Genomic DNA, 26,310 nt, shown 5'->3' with positions numbered 1-26,310 from the left:
ATAATAGCAACAGGGATAATGTTCTGTTCTGAGCTGAAAAGTCTGACACTGATTAAACTGGCAAATCTAAATAATTGCAATTAATTACCAGAAGTTGCCAACAATAATCAGCACAAAACAATTCTAAAATCAGAGGATTATAAGCTGGAGATAAAACTCAGCAGCTGGTCCAAAGGCATTATGCAGATGCATGGGTGATGCAAACCCAACGGCAGTGTTTCAAAGAGTTCTTCGTTTTCCGTTGCTCAGGATAAGTAGGATATCTTTACTAGTGAATTGAGGGCTACCAGGCCTCTGATATTTTGTAAGCAACACCTTTTCCCCTACCCAGCCTTTGAGTGAGGGTGTACGCAAGTAGATTTTATATAAATGGGTTTCATTTTACAATTCTTACCTCCAGCCCCAGTAAGCATTGGGGGATCACTGCAATGAGATGGCCCCTTCAGAGTGCACACAACATGGATTGATCCAGATACCATGTCCACACTTTGGAATCTCAAAAAACGATTTGATCAAGATTTTATTTTTCCATATGGATTTAGTTTTACGGGAAAGTTGAACTTCTCAAACTAAATCCTCCTCTGCTGGAAACCGGCAGAGAGAGATCATAGAATCAGCTGAGAATGTAGCCCCTGTATTGTATTCCAAATGATGCACATTTGTAACTGTCAAGCAGACTGAGACACATGATGCTATCTAACGTTGCTATTACTGATAGCTATAATAGTGCATATTTCTATAGCCCCTTCCATCCTGCCCAATTCGAAGCAATTCACAGACAATGGATCCCATTCCTCTTCAATATAATTGACACATATTTACAAAGGAACCACTTCCTCTAACACAATGAAATGTAAATGCTAGCACCCTTCCAACAGCGTGCACAATTTCCAAAATTCCAGATCAAAAGTGAGTCACGTTACCAAGGTCATATATGTGTGACCTTTTGTACTTGTGAGGGAGGATACACAGATGACTGTAGGTGCGGGGATGTTTTCAATCTGGCACTTTCACCAAGTCAAAAATATAGCAAACTAAAGGAGAAAATGCTAAGATGAAAGAAACCAGCATTCCTCTCACTTGCATGTGCACACCCATGCACTGACAAATCTTTGCACACATGCTGTCCACTACAATTTCCACTCTGAGTGACCCTGGCAGGAGGGACAGTTAACACACATTTGTGAAACATTCTGCTAAGCCTTCCTTAACAGTGATATATTTAACTCCACAGCATATAGCATTTATATAGCCCTGTGGACTCTATAAATAGACATGTCCATGATTAGGAGAAGTGTTTTAATAGGAGGCAGGTGAAGGTTTTGCAGGCTGTTGTGTTCTGCCCACAGGTGACTGGTAGCAGGGCACGGTGGGGGGCACATGCCCCCCCTGAGATTGGCCTCCGACTTGACACCACTCAGGACGGGGCCAGTGGCATGTTGGGGGGTGGGGTGGGGAGGGACACTAGACTGCGAGACAGAAGTATAGGAGTGAATATGGGGCTTTTGGCCTGTCCCCAGGCCTGCCCACAAATTGTGCCCCCCCAGACTCAGGAGGCACCAGTCACCCTTGGTTCTGCCAACACCCATCAGGATCTGCAGGTGCCATGGGACATGTGACACCCGTGCTTCCATCTTGTGTGTTCAGTCTGAGAATAGGAGCATCTTTACAGCAAACCTGCTGGGCTCAAAAGGACCCTGAATGTTAGCAACATGATTTTTGTAGTGGTTGGGGGTGAAGGAAGGTGGGGATGGAGTATAAACCCTGGGAACCTGAGTTAGAACATGTTTTGGCTTTGTCCAAACTTAATGCAGTTTTTATATATGAACATAAAAGCGCACATTTTCTGAGTCCCCTGAAATAATTACCCGATAAACCCCCACTTTTGGATTTGGTCCGAGCCATCCATTTTACCACTGCCATGAACTTTATTTCATCCCACACCAGGGAGGAGAGAGCGCAGTCGGAGTGCTCAGACATTACATGTAATAACTGGTCATAAAAATCAATGTAAAATTTAATGCAAAAGGTCTGTGGGCACCCAAGCATCAGAATCCAGCGATAAGGCAGATGGAAAGCAACATAGAGCTTTCCAGCAAGTAGTATATTTTCTTTAATGCTCCTGAAATGTATATAATACTGTTGCTGTTTTGTCCATCTACATGCTAGTTAAAGTTCCTGTAGCGGGGATATTTGTGTCTCGGTATGTTTTTGGTTGCTGTCTCCACTCGGACACAAGAAGTGCTCTATATTCTGTGTGGCTCCCTGCCGCAAGACCTGAGAGGAACAGAAGGGATGGTTTCTTCCGCTGTTTTCTCAAATGCTTCTTGATTGATATGCAGCCACTACTCTTTCTGTGCCTTGCTCTCCATGGAGGGAGCTGGAAGAGAGTCGCCGTGAGCAGCACGTGCCTGACCTAGAGAGCAAAGGTTGCATTTACATAAATTCTCCGTTCCTTGGATCTATCTCAGACAGTCCCCAATGAAGTTTGATGCCCACATGAATAATTCTGCTTTAAATAACCAAGCACATCAGCCAACAGATACTCAACAAATTACAGGCTGCTTCATAACCGGGGGGAGCAGGAGTGGAGACAATTTCTACTGGAAATGTAAAAATAAACCAGAAAAGAACAGGGGGGTTGGGTCCACATAAACAATCAGCAATCCCCTGAAATCTTCCCTTGAGAAGGAAAATGCCCCTCCATTTCCCACAGATCTGATAAAACTGCATAAGAAAAAAAGTTAAAACAAAACTAGAAACAAAAAACTAGGACGAAAGAATGTCGAGGTCATGAAGTGAAGAACTTGGAATTCAGGAAGTGCCAGGATTAAGATTGCGCATTTCACTCTAGTTTGCTGCCTTTTCAGGAATATCTTTTTATAGTCTTTACTAAAATACACACTTTTCCATCGTCTCTGTTGGGCCTGGGGTTGAGGTTGCGCAATAAAATGGCATCTCTTCAAGTAGCTTTCCCTCAGTGCACTGTCCGCACATGCATGCTCATAGGTGCACACACACATGCACATAAAGAAGCCCACATATTAATCTACATCAGATACTTTACTGCACAGTAGCACAGTTGTGCTGTGTGTGCATCTACACATGCACACGCTTACTGCACAGTCAACCTTGCTAACTGTTAGTAAATATGCTACCTGCAAATTTTTTGTGATTAGTTACTGTGCAGTAGCGCTCGTGTAGATGCCTAACCAGGAGCAAATCTGCTTCCAGTCAGCCAGCCGCCAGGGATGGGAGATTGCTTCATGCCCCCAGAAACTGCCTGCTGCTGGCGTCTGGGTGGGGATTATGCTCCTAAGATGGTAATCGGGGAGCAGGGACTGGGAGATCTGTATGTCCCGGCCCCCACTTCATCATCATGATCAGGGAGCGGGGGCTAGGAGAGCCTGATCCCCCAGCGCCAGCTCCGCGAGCGTGGGGCCAGTGCTGGGAGATAAGAATCTTCCAGTGCTGGCCCCACAACCATCCCTGCTGCAAATCGCAGAGCTGCGCAGGGAGCAAGCTCTCGAGCCCCTGTCCTGCAGTCATGGAGTGAGGGCTGGGAATTATCCTGGTCAGGGGCAGGACCCAGCCCTGTGCCCTGATCTGGTGCTCAAGGTGCAGGGCTTGAAAAGTGCTGCAGGGGTGGGGCAGATCCCAGTCCCATGCCCCATCCCTTGGTGGGGTAGCTAGCAGCAAGCCCCTGTCTGGGCAAGGGAATTCCCACCCAGCTGGGGGCTCACTGCTAGCTCTCCCATTGGTAGATGGAGACAGGGGGCTGGGACCTACCCCTCCCCTGCATCTTTTTCCCAATCTCCTGCCCCGACTGTGGAGCTGGGGCAGGGGGACATTGCCGGCTGCAGGAGCAGGTAGCCCTCTGGGGGCAAGGAGCAATGTCCCAGCCCTGGCCCTATGTTCCCTGCCAGTCCCTGGACTAGCACCCAAGGGAACCTAGAGCTCTGCCTGGTGGCAGCAGGGGCCCATTGCAGGGCCACAGGAAGCAGGGGCAGTTTGCTGCCATTAGTAGCAAATCTGGTCCCACTTCCCTGCACCTGTAGACACGTACCCAGGAGCATTTACTCCTGAGTAGATTACTCACAAGTAAACTGATCCCATATCTAATGCACGCCCACTGAGTAAAAACTTGTGTGCTTTTCTCTGATGCTTTTGTCATACTTCTTATCAATAAAAAATAAGTGTGTATGTGTATATATATATATATATATATATATATATATATATGTTTCCACAGTCTCATTCTTAGAAGTGGCTACAGTGCTTTAGCTAACACTTCCACCAGAATATTTATCTTCAGGCAGATACAGGACATGGAAAATTTCAAACTGCATGGTTTAAGTCTGGCAAAGTTGTAAATAATTGAAAAGCAAAGTTTTGTAATGGAAAGTGTCAGGCAACCTCATAATAAGTGACTGTACTTAAGCAGTTGATAATACTTCACCGCAAAAGTATGAAATGATTGTGATACCATATATAATATTTACCTGTCTTTTTATCTGTCTTATTTTACCCTGGTATCTAAGGATATAGCCACACAGCAAAAAGCAGTACGGTAAAATGAAGATTGCAGTACTATTATGCATAACCCATTAGCTTTAATGTAGTCAGCATGTGTAACAATAGCAGGGAAAATGGGGTAATAGAGACTTCAGTGCAGAGCAGTGACCTGAGTACGAGTCTTCTGGGGACCTTAGGTACTTACTTCAGTTGCTAATCTGTGCCAAAGCAGCTACTGTAGTACCCTCACTCTCGCTAGTACCTGGTGGATTAAAGCTAACACAAGTTTGTCCACCTGGCCTGCACTCACCTTTGGCTTGCCATGTATGTTGCTAAATGCCAGAAACAATCATTTGGGCAGCTTCTATAGGGGAAATTTCTGCAGGGGCAAATATATAGGTGAAACAGTAGGGGCCTAGTAGATATGAGAAGTCTAAAGTGAGCAGTTGGGAAGGGGGTTCCAGCTGTTAAAAACGATGGATCTGTTGTATGGTTGCATCCCTTGTGCTCAGTTCTCACTTGCTCTAAACAAGTTTCCGCTGGTTGGTAGACACAAACTATGCTCACTTCTTAATTTCTTTATATTCTCAGGGCAGTGCAAAGTGGCCTCAATATAAAAGAGAATCAAGGCTCCACCCACCAACTTTTGAGGACCCTGAGCTGGATTCACCCTGGGCTGCTTTGTCTTCTTCTGGCATACTCCAGGGAGGGGAGTCCCAGTAACAGAAAGCCCATGCAAGGACCTTGAAGTACTGCAAACAGGGGTGTTGAATGATCAAATCTCTATTCTGTCCCTGGCTCTGGGGTCCCTGCCATGTGTTAAACCAGCCCAGGAGAGGATGTAATGCATATACTGCCTGCTCCCGCTCAAGAGAAAAAGTCTCCCACGGAGCACAGTGTTACTCCAGCTCAGCAGATCATCAGGGTAAAACTTGCCTGCCTCTTCACCAGGTCAGTGTTGGATGGATCTGAGCAAGGGCATCTTTTAACAATGCATCAAACCAGCAAACCAGAAGCAGGCTTGAAAGCTGAGGCAACAAGGTCTTCAAAACTAAGTAGAAAGACTGTCTCTTTGACTTAGCTTTCCTCGGGACACTCTTCTCTCTCTCTTACCTCCACCTCCCCCCCCTTAATTTTTCAACTGTATTTCCACGGAGATGAAGAAGGGAAAAGGGATCAAAATGGCTTTGCTATGGCTTTTGTTAACACCCGTGATATGTTCTGTCACTCTATAACAGAGGCAGGTAGGGAGGGAGGGAATTCATGCTCCGATATACCTGAAAAGTCAAGCTGCATTGCCTGCAATGCTAAAAATTACAGTGATCCTAACCATTTTAGCAACAGGCTTATTTCAAGCACTAATAACTTATAGGACTAGTCACTCTATTAGTTTCTCTTAAGAAATACAGCCGCAGTGTCTGTGCATGAAGTGTATTACGTCTGGGGCATTTTCTCTTGGTTCCAGGAGCTGCTATTGATTTTACCCTGATAGATATTTGGCTCCAGCATATGATGAAAAATCATTTAAAAACTAAAGAGACGAGCATCTCTAATTCCTCCCATCTGTGATTCAAAGTGTCCTCGTTTGGATGTCACAGCAAAATTCTAAGAACAAATTGGCTGGAAGGAGCAGGGTCATTTCAAAGAGCTTGGAAGGTGAAGGGGCTAAAAACAGGATTTTGTAAAATCACTTTACAGTACATCTGAAATACCCAAGGGACATTTTTTAAAGCAAACAATGTTGCCATCCTGTCCTGTTTAAGGTTATTACAGACCTTGTACTAGTTGAGTAATTGTCTCCGAATGAGCACACAGTTTTCTCCGCTGCAGAAAGGAAACATTTCCATAAGCTAATGACTTCTATATAAGGACTGGGCTGCTGAAATGATTGCAAATGTACTGCCACACACTTTTTAAAAAAAAAAATTCAAGGAGTTATTAGATAAACCAAATACTTTGAGGTAGCATGTTGGCGTGGGAGACACATCAGTGTAGGTGTGCTCACGTGCCCACCATATAGCAACATCCCAACCTGTCAAACAGCTATTACACATGCAAATGACTGCAATACATTGCCCAAAATACCCAAAGAAATAATAAGCCATGCATCTTGAAAAATGTTCCCTCCTTCCCCCAGGGGCCACTGATTCCAGCAGCAGGTACTACTGCTGGAAGTATGACAGGCACTTTGTAAAGTTTAATAATAATACGTTGCACTTAAAGGGACACATTCCTGAACTGTGGTTGAAGTGGGATGGGTGCAGCTCAGCAACTGGGCATGGTACAGTACCTTGAAGCCACTGCTGCAGCTATCTGATCGTGAAACTATTTGATGCCCACTTCAGCCTCAATGCAATGAGCAGCAATTGTAGATTTAGATCCCATTATTCTGGCTGGCGGCTGCCCTAAAGACCCATTCAGGAGGCTGGAAGCCACTGGGTGCAGGGACGCCTTGGCCATCTTTCTGACACGGTTCATGTGAAATAAGAGCTTTAATGGGTCCCTACATCACCCGTAGATTCCCCGATTCAGGGAGAAGCCAGCTAAATTGGCTTTAGGACAGCTTTGTGCCACTGGATTGCAACAGAGGCAAGCCTTCTCTACCACTGAATCTCTCTTTGCAGGATCTCAAGTATGCTTGATAGCCATACATTTAGCTAATCAAATAATAAGCTTGTGTTACCAAAGAGGAAATGAAGTCAAAGGAGAGTTAATTGATTTAAGTGGTAGCTGTGGGGAAGGTAATATAGGAGAGCCATCTCCCACTCTTTCACTCTGACCACTGGGCAGCAAGTACCTTCTCTAATCATGTCTCTGGTTAAGTAGCAGGGAGAGAGGAGGTGGGGAAGGAACGCAGAGGATTATCCACTCTGAGTTTATATAGCAGCATCCTAACCACTCAGTGATGTTATTGTGGCCTGTAGTGCATCATGAAAGGGCACTGGATATCCGTAGTATCCCTTGTGACAGGTACATCAGCGTCTTTGGCTGAGAAGAGGCCGAAAGGATAAAATTCATTGGCGATCCATGGATGCAGGGCAGCTATGGGAAGGTAGTCAGGACCTATGGAGCTTGAGAAGTGGAGCTCTTCCATGTAAAGTGTATGATGAGAATTGGTGGTGCCCTCTGTGTCTGTCACACAGCCAGATTATCAGAAAACAGTGGCCCAGGCACCAAAAATCCTGCCACATCTCACTTTCAGGACACAGGCCTTGAGGCATTTGTTGCAGGGAAATTAGTTTTTGATCCATGGAAATTTGGAGCATAAGCAGTCCCCACCCCTTCAGTTATGGCTGGGGTAACAACATAATGCTGTAGCTCTAGGGAATCACCCCCGCACTACACCCCCGTCCCCCCGCACACACACCCCACCAATTTTCTGTACAGATCTGATGTCTGCTATGGCAAATCACCTTACTTACATGGCTTAAGTAGATCACTTGTACTGAGTTCAAGGCAGAAAGCAAGGCAGACATCTCCATGATTATGCAATGCTTCTATTACAGTCACCACAGTGATCACAGGCAAGGTATTATTATATTATTTATTATATTATGAACAGTAAACAGACTTCCTGCAATGTATTCATTCTAGACATGTGCTTATGGGGCTTGATCTGCACTCCAAAGCCCCAAATCTGCAGAGAGGCAACATTCAGATCCAGGCTCCATTTTTATTTGCACCATCAAAATCCGCAGCTGGGGTAGGGTGAATGTGGCCATTTCTGCGTTTTTACACTCTGCATTCATGGCTCAGGCATCTGGTTCCTATAACAACGATTTAAACAAACAGAACTCAAAATAATTGCAATCAGAGGCAACTGGCATCAGTGAAACAACTCAACTGCGCTGGATAATCAAAAGTCTGAATAAGAAACAAGCTGACATGGTGCTGCAAGTCTTGCTGAGCTCAGGCTCTGGAAGTCTACCTGAGACATTAGTTTCACAGTCCAGGGACCCTCACTTGAGAATACCCACCCACTACTCCTAAATCATAAAATCACAGAGACCACCTGCAATAATACCATAGCAGGTCTACCCTGTCTTGTGAGGCCACAAAGGGTAATTGAGATTTAAAAGTGGAAAGTGTAGCTGGAACCACAGAAAAAATAGTTATAAATCTCTCCTAAGTGTTGGTCAGTGGTGGTCCTGGCTTTGAACTCAGCAGCATGCTGAGTGCATTTTACACCTGCTGAAGTCTAATGACACTGTTAAATTTTGCATGACACTTCCACGTCGTTCTGCCAGGGCTTTGGAAACAGGAATTGACAAGCAGGGGGATGAGCAGTGGGATTGTGCATTATTCACGACAGGCCTAGTTCATGTCTCTGCCCCACTAGTCGTCAGTTGAAGTTATTCCTCCAGTTTTTATCCGCTAGAGTGACAAATCAGGCCCAACTTTTGCTGTGCATTTAGTCTGCCGCCTAGTTAGAAAACAGCTCTCAGTTCAATCCAAATCCTCTAAATTGTATCGTTACTGTTAAGTGCTGTATTTGCTGCATAGGCTGGACCAGCTGTTTTAGGGTCAGGAGTTCCAGCTGTTCACTCTGGACTATTCATTTGTCATTTTATGCGGTTGGGAACTTATACTGCATGATTATGTTCCTGCCCCCCATTGGAAGCATAATGATGAGCAAAGAACCAATACAGGAGACGTATGAATATTCAGGTGCATAATTCATTGGGAAAATTATTTAAACATTCTGGATTAGTGAGCATATGGAAGAAGTGCCTATTTGAATATCTGAGACGAACAAATCTGGGAGACCCTATTATATCCTAGTTAATGAAAGGCAGCACATTCCCTCAAGCAGGTATTTAAAATGTTTTTAGCAGCATGTAGTCCTGCTCTTCACCTGCTCATTGGATGCCTTACGTTTCATATTGTTGCAAAGCAATCATGAAGCCAGTCTGTTTGACCATGGGCTGGTCCCTCTATCATGAGAGCACACTGACAGAGAAGCAGCTCTGATCTCCCACCCACCATGGATGTGGAAAAGGCAAGGAAGTGGCCATGGCTTCTCTGAATGCTGGTGACCTCCAGCCTCTTGACAGTTGACAAACTACAGCAGCCCCCAAAGTACTCGGACCTAGAGTAGGCAACCTGCCTGGCACACATGCCATGCCAAGACTGGCAGGCCAGCAAAAGTAACTTCAAACTTCTCTCCCCAAGTTCTGCTTTCTGCTGCTCAAAGGACCAGAGCCCCTCATGTGAATCGTCATTCATCTTTCTCCCTTTCTGCTCCTGCACTTGTCTCTCTCTCTCTTGCTTTTTTCTTTCTCCAGCGGGCATGCCCATTGGTTCTATTTTTGTTTGAAGTCCAGCCGGTTTACAATAAAAAATGGCAGGCAGCAAACGAGTGTTTTGTGCAGAGGCGAGAAGAGGTTTAAAGTGTAAATGAAAACAATTTATAATATAGAAAGCTCCAAATCTGCTGCCATTTAACAAAAAGTTTAAACAAATGATCTCTATAAATCATGTTTAAGTTTATTTAGCATTTTCAAGCCACAAGTACTGCTTAATTACAGGACTATAATAAGCTGGTAAAGTGGTGACAATGACTGTTTGTCCTATTCAACAAAGCACTGGTCTCCTTCTTGTGGGTAGTTTCTACCACTGGTCTGAGGCATTTCTAGAAAGAACATATTAAAATCAACTAAATTATTATGGGAGATATTAATGGGCACACACTGCTATACATGACAATGCAAGGAATGTGTAGCAACATAATATGAGCCTATCCATACAAGTACCACACAATTGCTAAGTCACATATTCCAAGTACTGGGAAGATTCACAGACTTTTAAATGCAGAAAGGACCATAAAGACGGTTGGGTCTGATCCTTTCCATAATGCAGGCCAGAGAACTGTATCCTAGTGATTCAGGAAATCATAGAAATGTAGGGTTGGGGGGGACCTCAAGGAATCACCTAATCCAATCCCCTGAATCAGGATCAAGCATGCTGAGTGTATTCCTACATAAGACCCATGACTTCTAGTTACCTTATCCAGTGCTCCTAGATGAGATCTTTAATATGGGAGAGATGGTGTAAAACACAGAAGTAGGGCATTAAACAGTGTGGTAGAGCCCAAATGGAGAGTCTATGACCTCAGGACCATCTCTTTCAATAGCTGGAGGATACTTGGAAAAAAGGACACTTTCCCATAGCACTATCTCATAGTGTGCCAGGAATGAAAGGTTCCTAGTTATCCACATACCTCTGGCCACTGGGGCCAGTGGTGACAAACCCCCTGGTACATGACAGCAGTCCCTTCATATTTTATCCAGAGAAGGTTTCAACCCCTCTACATCTGCAGACAGATATATATATATATATATATATATATATATATAATGAGAAATGTTGCTACTTTGGCAGCAAAACCAAGTCTCTTTTTTTTAGATACTTTCCTGCCTGCTAAATCTATCTTTTGGGTTTGGGAAAGGCTCATATTCAGACCATGCTTGTACTTCTTTTATGCCACTGGCAGGAGTTTTGTGACTGAGTGTTAATGCAAGTACTCTGTGTAGGGTTGTATCTGTCTTAATAAAATAAATATATTAAGGTGAATACAAAGTTTGTGGCTGATGACAGGCTGACAGTCCTGCAGACTGAAGTCTTTTGCTTTTCCTATTGTAGTGGTACAATATAGGCAGCAGCAATGCAAATGTCCTGTGCACAGACCCAGACAGTTTCTTAGAGGAAGCATCTCTGAGGACAGGAGGATACCAGCCTTACTAGGAAGTAGATTAAGATGTTTCTGATTCAACCCTATTTCACATGTCTAACTGAATGAGAATTGGGTGAAGGTCATATTTAGTGACTGATTCCATGAAGCATCCTGTTCCCCTTTCTGATAGCTTGAAGAATGGGCCATTGGATAAAACCCCTGTGCAGGACCACATAAAGAAAGTGGAAACTGGGGAAAGGTAGAGGCGAATCCTGTTTGGAGATGTCATTGAAGTCAATGGTAAGCAAAGAGTCAACATCCAATTTCTTTTCATCTGTTCTCTTTAACACGGCTACTAGCTCTGCATTTAACTGAGTCTTACTGCTTAGAAACATCTTCCCAATCCAACCCCCCCATAAACACAGGCGTTTTTCAGAAGCAAAAACTGTCACTTATGTGACAAAAGCCACTTTCACTAGTAAGAAGTTTGGTCCCTAGCTTGGAAACATCTTGGAAAACTAGGGGTGCCTTAGAAGGATGTGCATCATGTTTGCTTGTCCATTTTACTCTCTGCATCTATCTGTTCAGCAGAGATCAGCAAAGGCAGAATTGCCTTCTGCATATTTACAATCTGGAGCCTTGAGGGATAATGTATGCAGCACAGGGAAATATTTTCCCTTTCTTTCCAGGGTCCTGGCATGACCTGCTCCTGCCTCATCAGACAGTTTGACCTTACAGGATGAAAAACTATATTGCATTTGGAGTAGAGGAATTAAAAGGCAGAGGAGTCAGTAAGCTTAAACCAGAGACAATGAGGGAAGCTGATTCAGGAACATCCCTGAGTCGACAATAACCCTCAAAGGTTGGTGCCTGAGCCCAGCTCTAAGGTTTAGGTCAGATTTGCCACTGTCAAAGGGAGACATGCTTCAAGTGTGCCATAGCTTATTACCAGAGCCTTGTGAAGCGGGACGGAGGGGTGGGCTTTGGAGAGAGGAATGCAGAGATCAAGCCTATTGTTTTTGGTACTGGGTTTTTTTTTGTGACTAGCAGAGATGAAACAAGGAGACAGACACTGAAAATAAGTTTGGGTTGAAAGTCAGTCAGGTTCTGGGCTATCATCATGAGGGAGACAATAGCCATTCCCAGAGGAGGAAGGTTTTGTATGCAGAATGCCAGCCCTGCTGGCGTTGCAAAGCACAGCTTAGAATAGTCTTAAACCAATGATCCCCTTGAGCTCAAGAGGACAGAGACCACTTCAAAGACGTCCTCGAGGCCAACTTGCAAAAATGTGACATTGACATCAATTCATGGGAGATGATTGCCCAGGACTGCTCCAAATGGAGGAAGAGTCTGCTGCAAGGAGCTCAGTACTTTTCCATCTCCTATTGTCATCCTGAGATTTAAAAGTGGGAGCAGCAGAAACACCACGTCGCAAAACAAATCAAGAATCCAAAGCCACCCACCTCACATGGAAACATGTGCCTAAGCTGCATCAGAGTTTGTCAATCCCAGATAGGCCTCATCAGCCATCTTTGAACCCACAGATAAGACAATCATGGAAGACAATCATCCCTGGCTGCAAGGGATTGCTGCTGCTGATGAGACCAGTAATAAAATCAATCAATGATGATAATTTTCTGTGCTACTAAACACAATCCAATAGGTCTGTTTGTTGCCTGCCCAGTAGTGGCACATTACCTAAGCCTCTTGTTTGGTGCTGGCTTGTCATTGTGTTCCCTCTTTCCTTTCTTATAGAAAGAACAGGCAGGAAGGAGGGAGTGCTAATATTTATGTGTGTGTTTCAATGTTCAATGATCTATTTTGGTAACATATACATGTTTTCTGTTCATTAAGGGCCTAAGCCTGAAATGCGCCGAGTGGCTCCTGTGAGATGTCTGAGCATCAACTCTCGCTGACCTTCAAAAATAATTGAAGGTTCTGTATCAAGTGAATTGCAGGAGCAAGTCCTATAAGCAGACAGTCATGTTATTCAATGAGAGCTGAACCTTGAACACAGTCCTGAGCTCAATCCAATCAGGCTGGCATCAACTGTATAAGCCAAAGACTCATCAAGCCACATTGATCTCCTTACTGTGGTGTTCAGAGGCACTTCTATGCATAAATAAATCCCCTGAACTATGAGATGAAAAGGGGAAAAAGCTCCATCTTGACACATAAATAGTCCACATCATTCTTGCCTTTGCATTTTAGGAAAGGAATCAGCTCTTAATTGCCAAAATGAATCAGGATGTGACACTGACCCACATTGTTCTGGTTTCTGGTTTCTTTATAGCCCCACCAATCTCTGCCCATGGCAAAGATGCTCACTAAGATCCAAACAGTCTGCTATTACAAAGCCCTTAATGCAAATGAAGGAAGTCAGCCTGTGTCTCAGACCTGCCTTTTAAACACTCACTTCAAGTTCTCCTGCAAGTCATCTTGCCAAGATCCTTCTGGTTTCCTAGTGCCTACAGGTTACATAAAAACTGTGCCATAGCAAGCAGGGTGGGGAGGAAGCGGGCTGGCCACCCTGGGCACTGAACCAAAGGGGTGCCAACAGGTGCTGTCCAGCCGGGACAAGGCACAGATCAGAGCTTCAAGTGGCTTGTTTCGGGGAGGCGTGGGGATGGAGGAAGAGTGGCTCTCGCCACTGCATGCACTCCTGGGCAAGCATGGGAGAGAGGGGGGATGTGACCCCCAGATCTGTGAATGGGGTGAGGGCAGGCTGCCACTGCAGGCTTTGCCCCGAGCACCAAACTTCATTGCTACAGCACTGCATAGAAAACAATTTTCAAACTCATATATTCTCCATGTACAGAAACACTTCAGCAGAGATAGGCTCCATCCCATATAAGGATGGATCTGGGCTTGCAATAATCATATTTAAGCAAAATTGTGAACAGAGTTAGAACATAATTTCCCATTAACTTCAAAGGACCCAAGCCAATTTACAAGCACTGAGTATCTAGCCCTTCTTCAGAGTAATCAAAGAAACTGTGCTCTGTCCTTATGGTGTCACAGTCTAGCGCCAGTGAAGTGTTTGTGTAAATGGAGAATATGTGACTTTGAGAGTCTTTTCTGTGTTATCTGATCAGGTCCAGGGGCTTTTTATGATGAGCATGTTTATAAAATAAAGGTGGTTACTGCTGAATACAAAGACTCCTGCAGACAAGAACGCAACCTGAAGCTATTTCAGGTTAATGCAATCACATAAAAATGTCATAGCTCAATAACACAATTAAATATTCTTAACAAGATGCTGTCATCTGAGTTTAAGCCCCAAATTAGAAAAAGATGAAAGGATATATACTGATGTTTAATGGGAAGGGAAAGGGAGTTCTATTTTGATTTAGACGGTAAGCCGTTTGAGGCTAAGTGCATCCTTTTTTCTGTGCTTGTACACAGAAACTTACCACTAGTTACCAGTAACACAATGGCTCATTGGTCCTTTACTGAGGCTTCGGGCACTTCTGCAATTCAAATAATAATAATTTGAAAAATAATGGAAAAGATTGGCCTGCTCATGGGATGTGCTCAGACGTTTTCACTTGTAGATCCATTAACTCTTCTAGGCTTGAACCAATTGGGACTGAGGGCCTTGTCACGCATTCACTTGTAACAGTTGCAAATCACTGGACTACAATGACCTGCTAAAAACCTGGCCTGAAAGGGAACAGCTTTGCAACAACACACAGGCATTGAACACATGCTAAACTGCTTGAATGTGAATCTGCTTGCATTTAACTGCAACTTAGTAACATGTGACATCACCCTGAGCAGCTGTGACCTCAGATGCCTGGTTGATGACCTATGAATAGGCTCTTGTCCAGATACTTAGACAAGCACATGGGGTGTTTCTCACTTTTAGAGGTGGATACCCTGAATCAGAGACAAAGAAAAGTTTGGGTTTGGAGAGACTATGTGGGAAACCTGAACAGAACTGTCCACACTATACCTGTCCTGGATAGAGTACTCCAATCCCCAGGGCCGCTAGTCAGTCACCTCCCATCAATGGGTCACTTTCTTCTATCTCCATAAAGCAAAGAAGAAAGAAAACAAACAAACAATACGTCTAATGGATCTCCTTTATCTTGCAGAACATGGAACTTGCCCCTTGAGCAAGCAGTACATCAACCGACCCTCCGTGGCGAATTACAGGGTTCCCGGGTTGGTATAAATCCAGTATTTCAGTTTGCCCAAAATGAACCATTATGCCTCCAATCCCCTGTGAAATAATCCCAATGAAAGCAGCTGACCTGTCAGAGGCTGCACAGATAACACTGAAATACACAGTACTTAATGCAGTAGGGGATCTGTCAAAAACAATAAAGACTGGTGTAAAAACAAGCCGCGAGAAATCGATCCACTACATTACAGTTACTGTGAAAATAACCGGATTTCACTCTTGCCCTTTAATTTCTCTGTCTTAATCACAGTCTGTTAAGGCCCAGCTACAGGTATTATGCAGAAGAGGTTTGTAAAACCATCTTGCTTCCTCACCTTGCAGTACACCATACCCCTGACACGGTGTCTATAGAAACCATATCAGCCCGGCAAATCCAGTTACACTGGAAACAAATCTGTACAGCCTACAGTGGCCAGATGAAGCTGCTCGTGAGACCTGACAACAAGGAGGCAAAAAAAGTTTCAGGTTATCTCCTTGGCTGCAACATTACAAAATAAAACCTTGTAGAATCCTCTGGGATGAACCTCTCTGCTACAATTATTCAGCCCTTCAGTCTGAAACAGGATTAATTTGAGCAAGTCTCCACAGGGGCAGGAAAGCATTTAAAGGTTCTTTCAGAGGAGACTTTAAAGTATGATCCTTCTGTTTTTAAAAGCTCTTGTAGCATCTTTTTCAAAGAGGCGGGGTGTTGAACCACCATACCTGGATTACGTTGCACGGGTAAATGCATCTGCCTTGGTGTGTTGCAGAGTCCACCTGGGTTTATGCACCTTTAGACAAGCCCTGAATTGGTCTGAGGAGGTTTGGGCTTCATCTCAGGGGCTCAGCAGTTCAGGGATATGTAGCTGACACAGACAGATGCCTCCTTATGCATTTCTTTCAGAAAATGGAATGGACACTGTTTTTTAATCCAAAGTACCATGAGTAGTGAATATTAGCCCAGCTGGCCCATGGCTCAGCTCTGCTGCTCTTGTGAAGTGGGAAGTGTCTTCCAGGAAAACACCTGTTGCCAGGGCAGAGGTCGCCCAAGATAAAATAGCAGAGGTGTTTGAGGGTCTCATCTTTCTTGGAACCTGAAAATACTCTGCAACCTGGATGCCGTTATACTCTCTAACCAGGCTACAGGATAAGATTGTACCATTGGTTATGGTACCTGATAGCCATTGTTCATGAGCACATCAGAGCCATCCTAGGTTTCAGGGTGGAAAACCCCTGTTCTGACATATCCTGTCGATTAATGAACCACTTGCTCCTATTCCCTGGTGCCCTTTGCCGGGCTTCTGAACCGAAGCGGAGAGCAAGTACTTCCCATAAGCTGTGTGGCCCAGTGATACGGCTTTATGGGTTGCAAGGTCAAAGAGGGTGATTCACCTTCATATAAGGCAAGTCCTTTGAAAGCCAGATATTGGGCTGCCTTTTATGAGAATAGGTCAACAGACACTCAAGAGGCCTTCTGGCTTGAGGGAGTCAGAACTGAATCAACCCACGCTTCTCCAGCATGTGCCCAAATTCCTGGGATGCACACTCGTCCTCCACCAACGTTGTGCTGCCCCCTCCCTTATTTCAATACGCTGTATTGTATGTGACATTCTCTTGCGGCCAGCGCTGAGGCAGCAGTGAGAGTTTGAGTGCAGATAACAGCAGCTCATGGTGGAAAATGATCACGGGGAACATAAGCCTGAAGTGAAGAAATTGGTGACACAGTTTCCATGGCAATAGTCCCTCAGTCCATAGGTATAGCACATTTTCAGGCAAGCTGCTCCAGGAAGTACATACAAGCCCCATCACCACATCCACATCCCACTTGTAAGATATCCCGTGCCCGACAAAATTGATTTTCTGCCTAGACATCACCCTGAAGTGAAGTGGTTGGATGCAAGGGGAGTTCCCCTTGTGCCATGACAGCTGTATGCATTTTTTCACAGTGCTAGCCAGACTTCCTGGGATGACAAATCTCAATGCAAGGTGAACGTACAGCACCGTAACTAGACTCCTGGCAGCCCGGGGTAAATGTTGAGTTTTGGGCCCCATTTGCCAGACATAATGATCATTATTTTCACCATTTTCAGGCCCCATTTCTGTCCGGGCCCCAGGCAATCTCCCAGTTTGCCTATGCCCATGAGCATGAAACCTGTAGCGCCTGTTCTGGGGTAGAACCAGGGAGGTGACTTCCAAACACTTTGCAATGAACACGCTGTGTGTTCAGTCTGGGACACCTACAGCTGCCAACTTGATGCAATTGGAATTGCTTTGTGTGCCACAGGTCATAAACGGTTTGCAATGGAGATTCTCCTTTGGCTCAAATGGCAGGAGCGTGTCATTTAGCGCCCAAGTATCTTGCTACCACACTGAAGCTCTGAACAGCCACCAACTGCAGCATCATGACAACTGGGAAATCCAATGTGCCCAGGGATTTGATATAGTGTCAAAGCCACCATCTAAGGAGTAACAGTAACGAGGCATATTTTGGGTGAAGCTTGGTTTTCTGCTCCTAAAGGAAATATCATCCTAATGTTTCAATTTCCCCTTTGCCTTTTTCAAGGGTCGCAAAAAGAAGGCAACCGGTTTGGATTGCAAAACTCAGGAGTATCATTTTCATTCCTTATTACGATGATTATGTACGTAGCTTCTAGAGGCCCCAGTGGAGATTGGGGTCCCACTGGAGTAGGCGCCATAATAACATGCTTAGCAAGAGAAAGTGATATCCCAGAGATCATGCAATCTAAATAGACAGGACAGAAAAAAGATGGAAGAAAAGGAACATTATTATCTCTATTTTATAGATAGGAAACTGAAGCACAGGGAGATTAAGTGACCTCCTTGAGGTCACCTAGAGACTCGGTGGCATGAAATGAATACATCTCTTCAGATTCCTAGTTGAGCGCCTTGATCACAAAGCTCTCTCATGAGCAATGCATTTCAAGGCTCCATTTCTTCAAGGCTGTCAGTTGTTTTTCTTTCTATAGAAATATTATGATAGCTATGGCAGCTACAGGACAAAATGCCTGAAATTATCTGTTCTTCACTCTTAATAACACCAGGGGAATTTTACAGGTCTACAACATAATGGCATTAACTGTTACAAAGTAAAGGGATAGGAGCAAGAGGATATCATGGCACTGATCAAGTAAATACAAGACTATTTCTGCCCATTCAACACTGGTGCAGGGTTTTTGTAATTATTTATAAAATCCACCAAATTAAATTACCGAGAAATCTGAAGGAAGAAGAAATGACTGCACAGAAGGGGCAGGTCATATTCCTTGAAAGCCTTATGCGCTGTAGTTGCATTTAAACAATAACTGGGAGCCCCTGGGAACAGCAAGGGTGAATTTGAGTATTTATTGCAAAAACACTTAAAGGCCAGATCATTATTCCCTGCCTCTGTTTGCTGAGCAGTTACTCACAAATAGGTAATTCCCTCATCTTTAATGTGAACTAAGGAACGACTCAGTAGAGGTATCACAATCTGGCCCTGAACCCGTCACCATGTATGACCAAACTTTAATACTAAGAGGGAGCCTGTGGCTTTCCTCTTTGCTCATTCAGGATAACGCCCCCCATTCAGCCACACTGGAAGCTAAGTAACCACACTGACTCCAGGAGAGGTGCACCCACTTGCCTGAGACTTGAATTTGGCCCAGTGTATAGATGAGGATGAGAGGGTCCATAGCATTTCCAAAGAAGACATGGCAAGGGCCTAGCATGTGGCTGTGGCATGTAGGTAGGCACGTTTTGAGGGTTTCAGAATGACTGGTTCGGTGGGTGCAAAGAAGCATGTTTGTGTCAGCCGATGATACGTATGTGTCTGTATTTGCAAGAGGTGCATTTTGGTGTGGTCACCGGTGGGGTGAGTGTGGTTGAGCCCAGTGACGATACTTAGTGAGCGCTGCAGGTGTAGAAGAAAATCTTATCTGGTACCTTCAAGCTTCCCCATTTCATAAATACGCCACATTAATATTCATCACGCCACACGCATTATCATTTTGGAAGGAGATTACTGAGGATTCACTATTTTCCTTCCATCACATTTTCCAATTAGGATCCCCTCTTTTGCAAATAATAAGCTTTTTGTTGCCAGAGGCTTTGCAGCAAAGTTCCAGCCAGGGCTTTGGAGCTCTGCTCAACCTCCGTTTAAGAAACAAGTGAAAATAGAAGAACAATTATATTTTTAATGACAGGTTAATCTTGCTGCACTAAATATGATTAGAGCATCGCCTGGCTGGTGCAAAGGAAAGCAGGCACTGCTAGAAACTGCTTCCACAAGGTTGTTCAGGAAGGGGGAAAGGAGGGTTCCCTACTCAGGGGACCAAGATTTTGGAGATACTGGGGTGATGTGCAGTGGAGAGGGGAGGAAGGGGCAGAGACATAGTTTGGGATACGGTCTCATACTTCCCTGAGAAGATTTTGAGTTCTTTGGGGAGCTGCCATAGGAAGGGATTAGTCATGCAAGAGCTTTCAGGCTTGGCCTCTGTATCTACCACATGTTCTTCTAAAGCATGTGATGCTGTTCAGGTGGTCTCTTGCTCGCTGTTGCTCTCATCGTTTATGCTGCTTGGATCTGTGAGCTCTAACGAGGCTGTTGCCTGCAAACAGCCTCCTGGAGCTCAGGTGTGACAGAAAGAACAACTCAAATTCATATTTGGCAGTGAAAACTCATATTTACTGTCACTTGGATAGCACACCAGTCAGCCCAACTCAGTAAAACTGCCTGGGATAACGATAGCAGCGCTGCCTCAGTTGCACTCCTAAGTAGCTACTAATGCAGTGCTCTTATTTATCCCCCAACACCCAAGGTTTTGTGCCAATGCTTATCTATTTTTCTGTTCAGATGTTCATTTTAATTAGGTTCACATACCTGGCAGCGTCAGTTCTTCTCTTATATTGGCACCTGCCTCATTTTTGTATTTCACTCTACCACACCCTTGTACCAACTTTTTTGCTCATTAATGGATTTTGTCTTTTTTTACATTTCTTCTTGAGTCATCGAGAGGTCATTGAGGCCTGTTCTTCCCAAGCCCCTTTTTAGCACTTTCGCGTGGCTACGGCTCAGCATAAACAGAACTTCTACACTGTGAAATGAAGGGTTATTTTGGTGACCTCTTTTCACTTATAAATGACAATGCCAGGGCCAGGGGAGTGAAAGGTCAGGCCTTGGCTTCATGGAAATTGCCACAAGGATGGGCAAGTGACAGGACATCAACCACCCATTTGTGGAATGGGGATAACAGGACTCCTTTACCTCAGTGGGTTGTGGGGGGCATTAAAACAATAAAGATCGATGCTTGGATACTCCAACAGGCACCATATAAATACTTCACATAGAGAGAGAGAGATTGCTGGCAGCTGAGAACAAGTGTGTGTCTATGTATGTAGATGTTGCTATGTTATATTTTTACAAAGTGAATTTAAAAGGACGTGCCAGGGCAACATATTGAAATGCTACCCAGAATTTACAGATACTGAACCTTTTTCCTTACCCTTTCTTCCCATCCCTTTTCATCAGCATGCCTATGATTTCAGTAAAGGCAAAAAAGGTTATTAGCCAAATTTACATGCAGTGCAATGCTGTTATCTTCCATGTGCATGGCCCTATAACTTGGGGGGAAGGAGGGAAACAAGAGAGTGAATGCACTGATACCATAAAGAAGGGGAAAAAAAGAGGTTTTGTGCATGGGCTTTCCACCTCTGCACTGCTGTGCTCAGCACCACCAATGGACTCGCGTCACACCCACTAATCAACTTTATCTCCATACACTAGGGGCCCTATGCAGACTTTGAGGCCAGTTAATGCAGCTCCAATTAATTTGGCCCTCATATTTTTCTTCCAGCACTTCTAAGTTGTAAAGAAAAACAAAAAAAGAATACAAAATAAAATATAAATTTACACTCATCCCTCCGAGATCCTAACTATTCCCCCCACACACATGCACATGCTAGTAAAACAGCCCTTTAAAGTTGCTGGGGTTGTCAGTTACAAGTGCAGCATTTAACATTTAATGGTTGTTTTTGGTCAGAGCTGTTACTTTTCATTGTTTCCTAGATTTGTTCCTTAAATTTGCTTGGCTCCTTGCCACACACTTGCTACAGTTTTGCTTTATATTGTGTTTGGGGTTGAGGGGATTTTTTTCATTATTATTTTTTGCTTTTGAAGATGTTTTGGAAAATGATTTTCATTTTTCTTGCCTGCTTGGTTCCATAGCTCATTTGCTCACAGACCTGACACTTATCCAGAGGGCACAAGCTTCTCCTTACATGTCCTCTAAAAGTGTCAGTCCTTGCTCAAGCTTCCAACTATGCCAGCATAGGCCAGCTCCTCTCCAACGGTCAGCACTATGATGCTGCACCATCACCATTTTCCAAGAATATTAATTTCTTTGATCAGAAGAGGAAGGAGATAGCAAAGAAAAGGTAAAAAGTCTGATGGCAAAATTGGGGTCTAGTCTAACAACGGTATATTGTTGTGCTTGTATAGGTTTGAAGGGAAACATGGGTAAAGAGGTCTAAAGAAGATGGGATTCAAACATACATCCGACCCTGAACGTGCTGTCAGCCATGACTATCCTGTCCCCCTCATCCCCCTTGGAAAAACAAATGTTATGTGACTGATCCCTTTTGTGATCTGACACTGGCTTCTTTGACTCAAGCTGTTGTTTTGTAGAATATGGCAAACGGACAAGATTTGTTCATGGAAGCCAAGGGCTGGCTTTTCCAATGCAGACTTTTGCAATCAGCCAGCTGGGTCTTGTGGTGTCCTCAATGCCCCCTCGGTAGATGACTGAACTATTAAAGGAAGACTATAATAACTAAACAATAACAATTCCTGCAATTGCTGGCAATCATTTTCAGCTGAAAAATCATTCATCTTAAAATTCACAAAGTGGCTGGACTCCTCAAACATGTCCAGGAGCACCCTACAGAAGACAGGATTAAGAAGCTCTAATACAGTCCCCAAAAGATGGTGGTCTGAACTCATCCTTATTAATAGATAAAATATTTGAGAAGTCCTTTCCCTATTACTTGACCCAGTCTCTCTAAATGGCATTGACACACTGGTTTTGAAGTTCAGCTGCTGCTCCTGTTGCATGTTCGATAGCATGTTTATAATGGCTCTAATTAATTATTTGTAATTGCATGGGTCATTTTTACCTTTGTTTCTTGTTTCTCTTTCCACCTTGGTAACAAGATGCTGTATCTCTTGAGGCCACCTTGGTAAAAGCCTATTAATAAATTATCAAGTTCTGAGGCGTCAGCAGGATTGAGTCATGTCTTGACACCACGTGGATATAGTCTCCATGGAGACTTGCTGGGGTGAACTGAAATGCTCTCTTGGAGAAGGGGGAATAGGGGGCTGCCTAGTGTGAATACATTTGATGTAAAATTTTATTTTATTTTAGAAATAAAGGAGTGCCATGATTGCTGTAAGAATGAAAGCCCCCACCAGCCCCAGTTCCACCAATGCATCTTGTGTCTAATCTTCATTACCTTATGTTTTTCCCGTCCTGGATCTCCAATCACAAGGCTCATTCATCTTGTAGGCATCTCAGTATACCAGTCCTCTAGATGTGGTAGGAGAATCGTTATGGAGTCAGCTCAAGCTTTGGTATGATGCCAGCCACATCCTTCCTCTGTCTGTCATTGGCTGTAGATCCAGGTGCCCTTTAACTACACTAATCTGATGGGCCATTAGGCTTAGGTCAACCTTTGACTTTTGACACTTGGTGTCTCTCAACTCTTCTTGCTCTTTTGCAACCCGTACTGAATTATGTGTGTGGCATTTCAAGGTGGCGGATGAATGATTCCTAAGAGGTGTGACCATCGAATGCATTTTTCACGTGTGACTAAGTCAAAGTTAAAACCTTAGCAGACATATGTCAACAGCCTGCATGATACTTCCCCTCCTCCCATGTCCCACCAATGGCTGTGTTTCTACTTCATATTAAAGTAATAGGTTATTTTCCCCCCCTGGAATGAAACTACAACCTATATTTGGATGAATTTCACATCTGCACCTCATTAAAGCTGCATTGTTATAAATCCTACAGCAAATATATCTCCTTTCCCTGTAATACTCCGAGTCAGGTTCATGTCCTGTCATGTGATACCACCCTGCGTCTCTTCCCATCACATAATCCACCCATAAATGTATTGAGGACATTTCTTAACCAGGTGAAGTAGCATTTTTCAGATGAGAAACATTTAGCTCAGCAATCCAAAGGTCTATAAAAATCTTTTCTCCTTGTGTGGTGTGAACCAAAACCCCTTTGCCCTGTTACTGGCTTTCCATCCTTGTTAGATGCTATATTATATATAAACCCTCTAGACTGATATATTTCAGTTAATACAATTTTTTCCAATACCCCCCCAAAATAAAGTGTCAGAAAAGCATATGAAATTTTAGTTCTCCAGAATGCCAGGGATGTAAATCACATTAATTGTCTCCAAGATTTCAGAAACATCCTGGGTTTTCATTTCCTTTCCAAACTGCTGGAGCATTTACATTAACTTTTGGCAAGTAAATGGTAGAGGACCTAAGTCATCCATCACAAATAAGTGCATTGAAAACACATCAGATTAAGAGTCTTGACAGGTAGATTGGTCTCTGCTGTGAAGAAATGAAGGCTCCCATATCACAGCTCCCTCCTTCTCTGTGACCTGCCTGGAGGAGAATGTGCCCTACTTCCCAGTTTGGGTGTCCTTTCACTCCACTATTAAAGTAGACATCTCAATGGAAAGACCACTTGTCTGACTTGACTGAGTCCTTAAATTGCTGGGATCAAGCCAGGGTAGAGTTGAGTAAAAAAAAAGAGTGTTTTAAGGTGAGGGGATTGCAAAGCAAAAGCAGGCAATAATTTGGGTCTCCACTTCATTTTAGCAAGGCTCACAAAGTTATGGGGAGGAGGGGTGTGGTTCATGGTTCTCATTTTACCATCTCTTTAGTTCTATAAGTAGGTATGGAGCAGGAAAATCTACTTCCTGATGCTTCCTCATCCTTTTTTTTTCTTTATAACTGTGGAAACTTAAAAGAGTTTTTAGTAAGGTTATCACAGGGTAAAACCCTTGCATTTCGGTGTACTTTGCACAGTTTCCAGGGAGGTGAATATAATCTCAGTATGCATGTTTAGAAATAGCCACTTCCATTTTTCTCCTGGACACCCACCTCTCTTCAAAAGACAAAGAGCTTGTCTGTACTGAACAGTGTGGCACCATGAAGAGATGCCAAAGGAAGCTCTGAATAAGGTAAGTCCAGAACTAGAAGCAGTAACAGTGTATCTTCATAGCACTCTGATCAGGAGGGCTAATTAGGCCAGGTGGAGTCCTACACTGACACAGCTACATGGTGATGGGGTCTGAAACAATACGTGTGCATAGCACTGCACGATGCTCAGTAGCCATATCAGTCCTTCAGAGCCAGCACATGTATCTCTATAGGAGATATTCTACAAGAAAGAAAGGACAATAGCAGGGGTCTTTCTCTTCAACCAACCTGGTTTCCCCTTCTCTATTAGGAGCTTGTGACATTCACCAGGAGAGAAATGGAGAATCTTGAATTCAGGACTTGTTAGATAAATGAATTTAGAGACGTATCAGCTGTTTTTGTTTAAAGTATGAAAGTGTGTGTTGTCTTTAAGACCGCCTCTGGATTCTGATACTGATTTGGGATTTAAAACAGTTCATCTGTTTTTAAAACTCTGCGGGTAGCCCAGTTTAAACTAAAAAATACATATTGCTGCAAAGTAAAGGTAGAAGTAATGGTTTTAGTGAAGTGTTTCTGCATCCCTCTGTGAGTCTCTCCCTCGCTGTTCTGGATGCTCCCATAGACCACCACCACCGTGAGTCTGGACTCAGAGTGAAATTGACTATGAACAAAAGTGAAACTGACTAAGCTAATGTAGCCGTTGGAGCACAGTAAACAAATGGAATTAATAGTAAAAAAAATCACAAGAGTTAATCTGAACTGTTTCAGTCATTTTAGTTATAGCAGAAAGACAGTGTTCTTTGGAAACACTGTTGTTTAAAATCTCCTGGAACCATCCGAAGCGCAATGAAATATAAGGGCCTATCCCAAAGCCAAATGATGTCAGCTCTGAGACCATAAATAAGAGCAGAATGTGTGTGTGTGGAGCTTTTTTTTTTTTTTACCTTCACATAGTCTCTTTAAAAATGCTGCCATCCCCCGTTACAGTAAATTGCAAAGCTACACAAAAAGTCGAGTAAACAAACTGCCGTCTGTGCATGTGCGTTCATTAGAAAAAACATGTTGATTACTCGGCAACCTGGCATTTAATATCACAAAGAGATCTGAGAGATGAACAGCTACATCAAACCCTCAATGGAATCCAATATCCCCACCTGTGGGAAATGTAGAGATAACAGGCATTTGTGACTAAAAATGCAATTACTACAAGAAAAAAGATTCACTCTTCTCCATGTGCACAGAAATCATGAAAAGATGTTTTCATCCAAGGCCAAGAAGGCCCAAAGCCGGGTTTTATTTTGCCCTTGCAACCAGTAATAGTCTCTTTCACCCATTATACATTTGCCAGATGAAAAATATTCTTATCCATCTCATCTAGAATAGATCTTTTCTCCTAGGCAATTATTTTACCAGATACAAAAAAAAAAAAGATAGAAATGGAAAGAGCCAAACCATTGGCTTTGAGCTTTTAAAATTGCTTCAGTCTTTTTTCTTTTTTCCCCAAAATAAAATTTCTATTGCAAAATAAGTATAGCTAGGACAGAGAGTTGCAGGATTTAAATCAAACAAACCACCACCAAGAATAAAACTGAATTATTTTAATTACAAACATAATAAGAAAGAATTAAACAGCCATCTGATGCTGGACATCAAGAGGGACCTGTCCTAGAGGATGGGCACACCAAGTGGAAGCAAGGATCAGAAAAGGATGAGAGTTACAAAGACCTAGATCTAATT

The sequence above is a fragment of the Alligator sinensis genome, unplaced genomic scaffold (genome assembly GCF_000455745.1).
Source record: "Alligator sinensis unplaced genomic scaffold, ASM45574v1 scaffold857_1, whole genome shotgun sequence".
NCBI classification, from domain to species: Eukaryota; Metazoa; Chordata; order Crocodylia; family Alligatoridae; genus Alligator; species Alligator sinensis.
The sequence above is the reverse complement of the archived record's forward strand: the minus strand, read 5'-3'. Positions refer to the sequence as shown.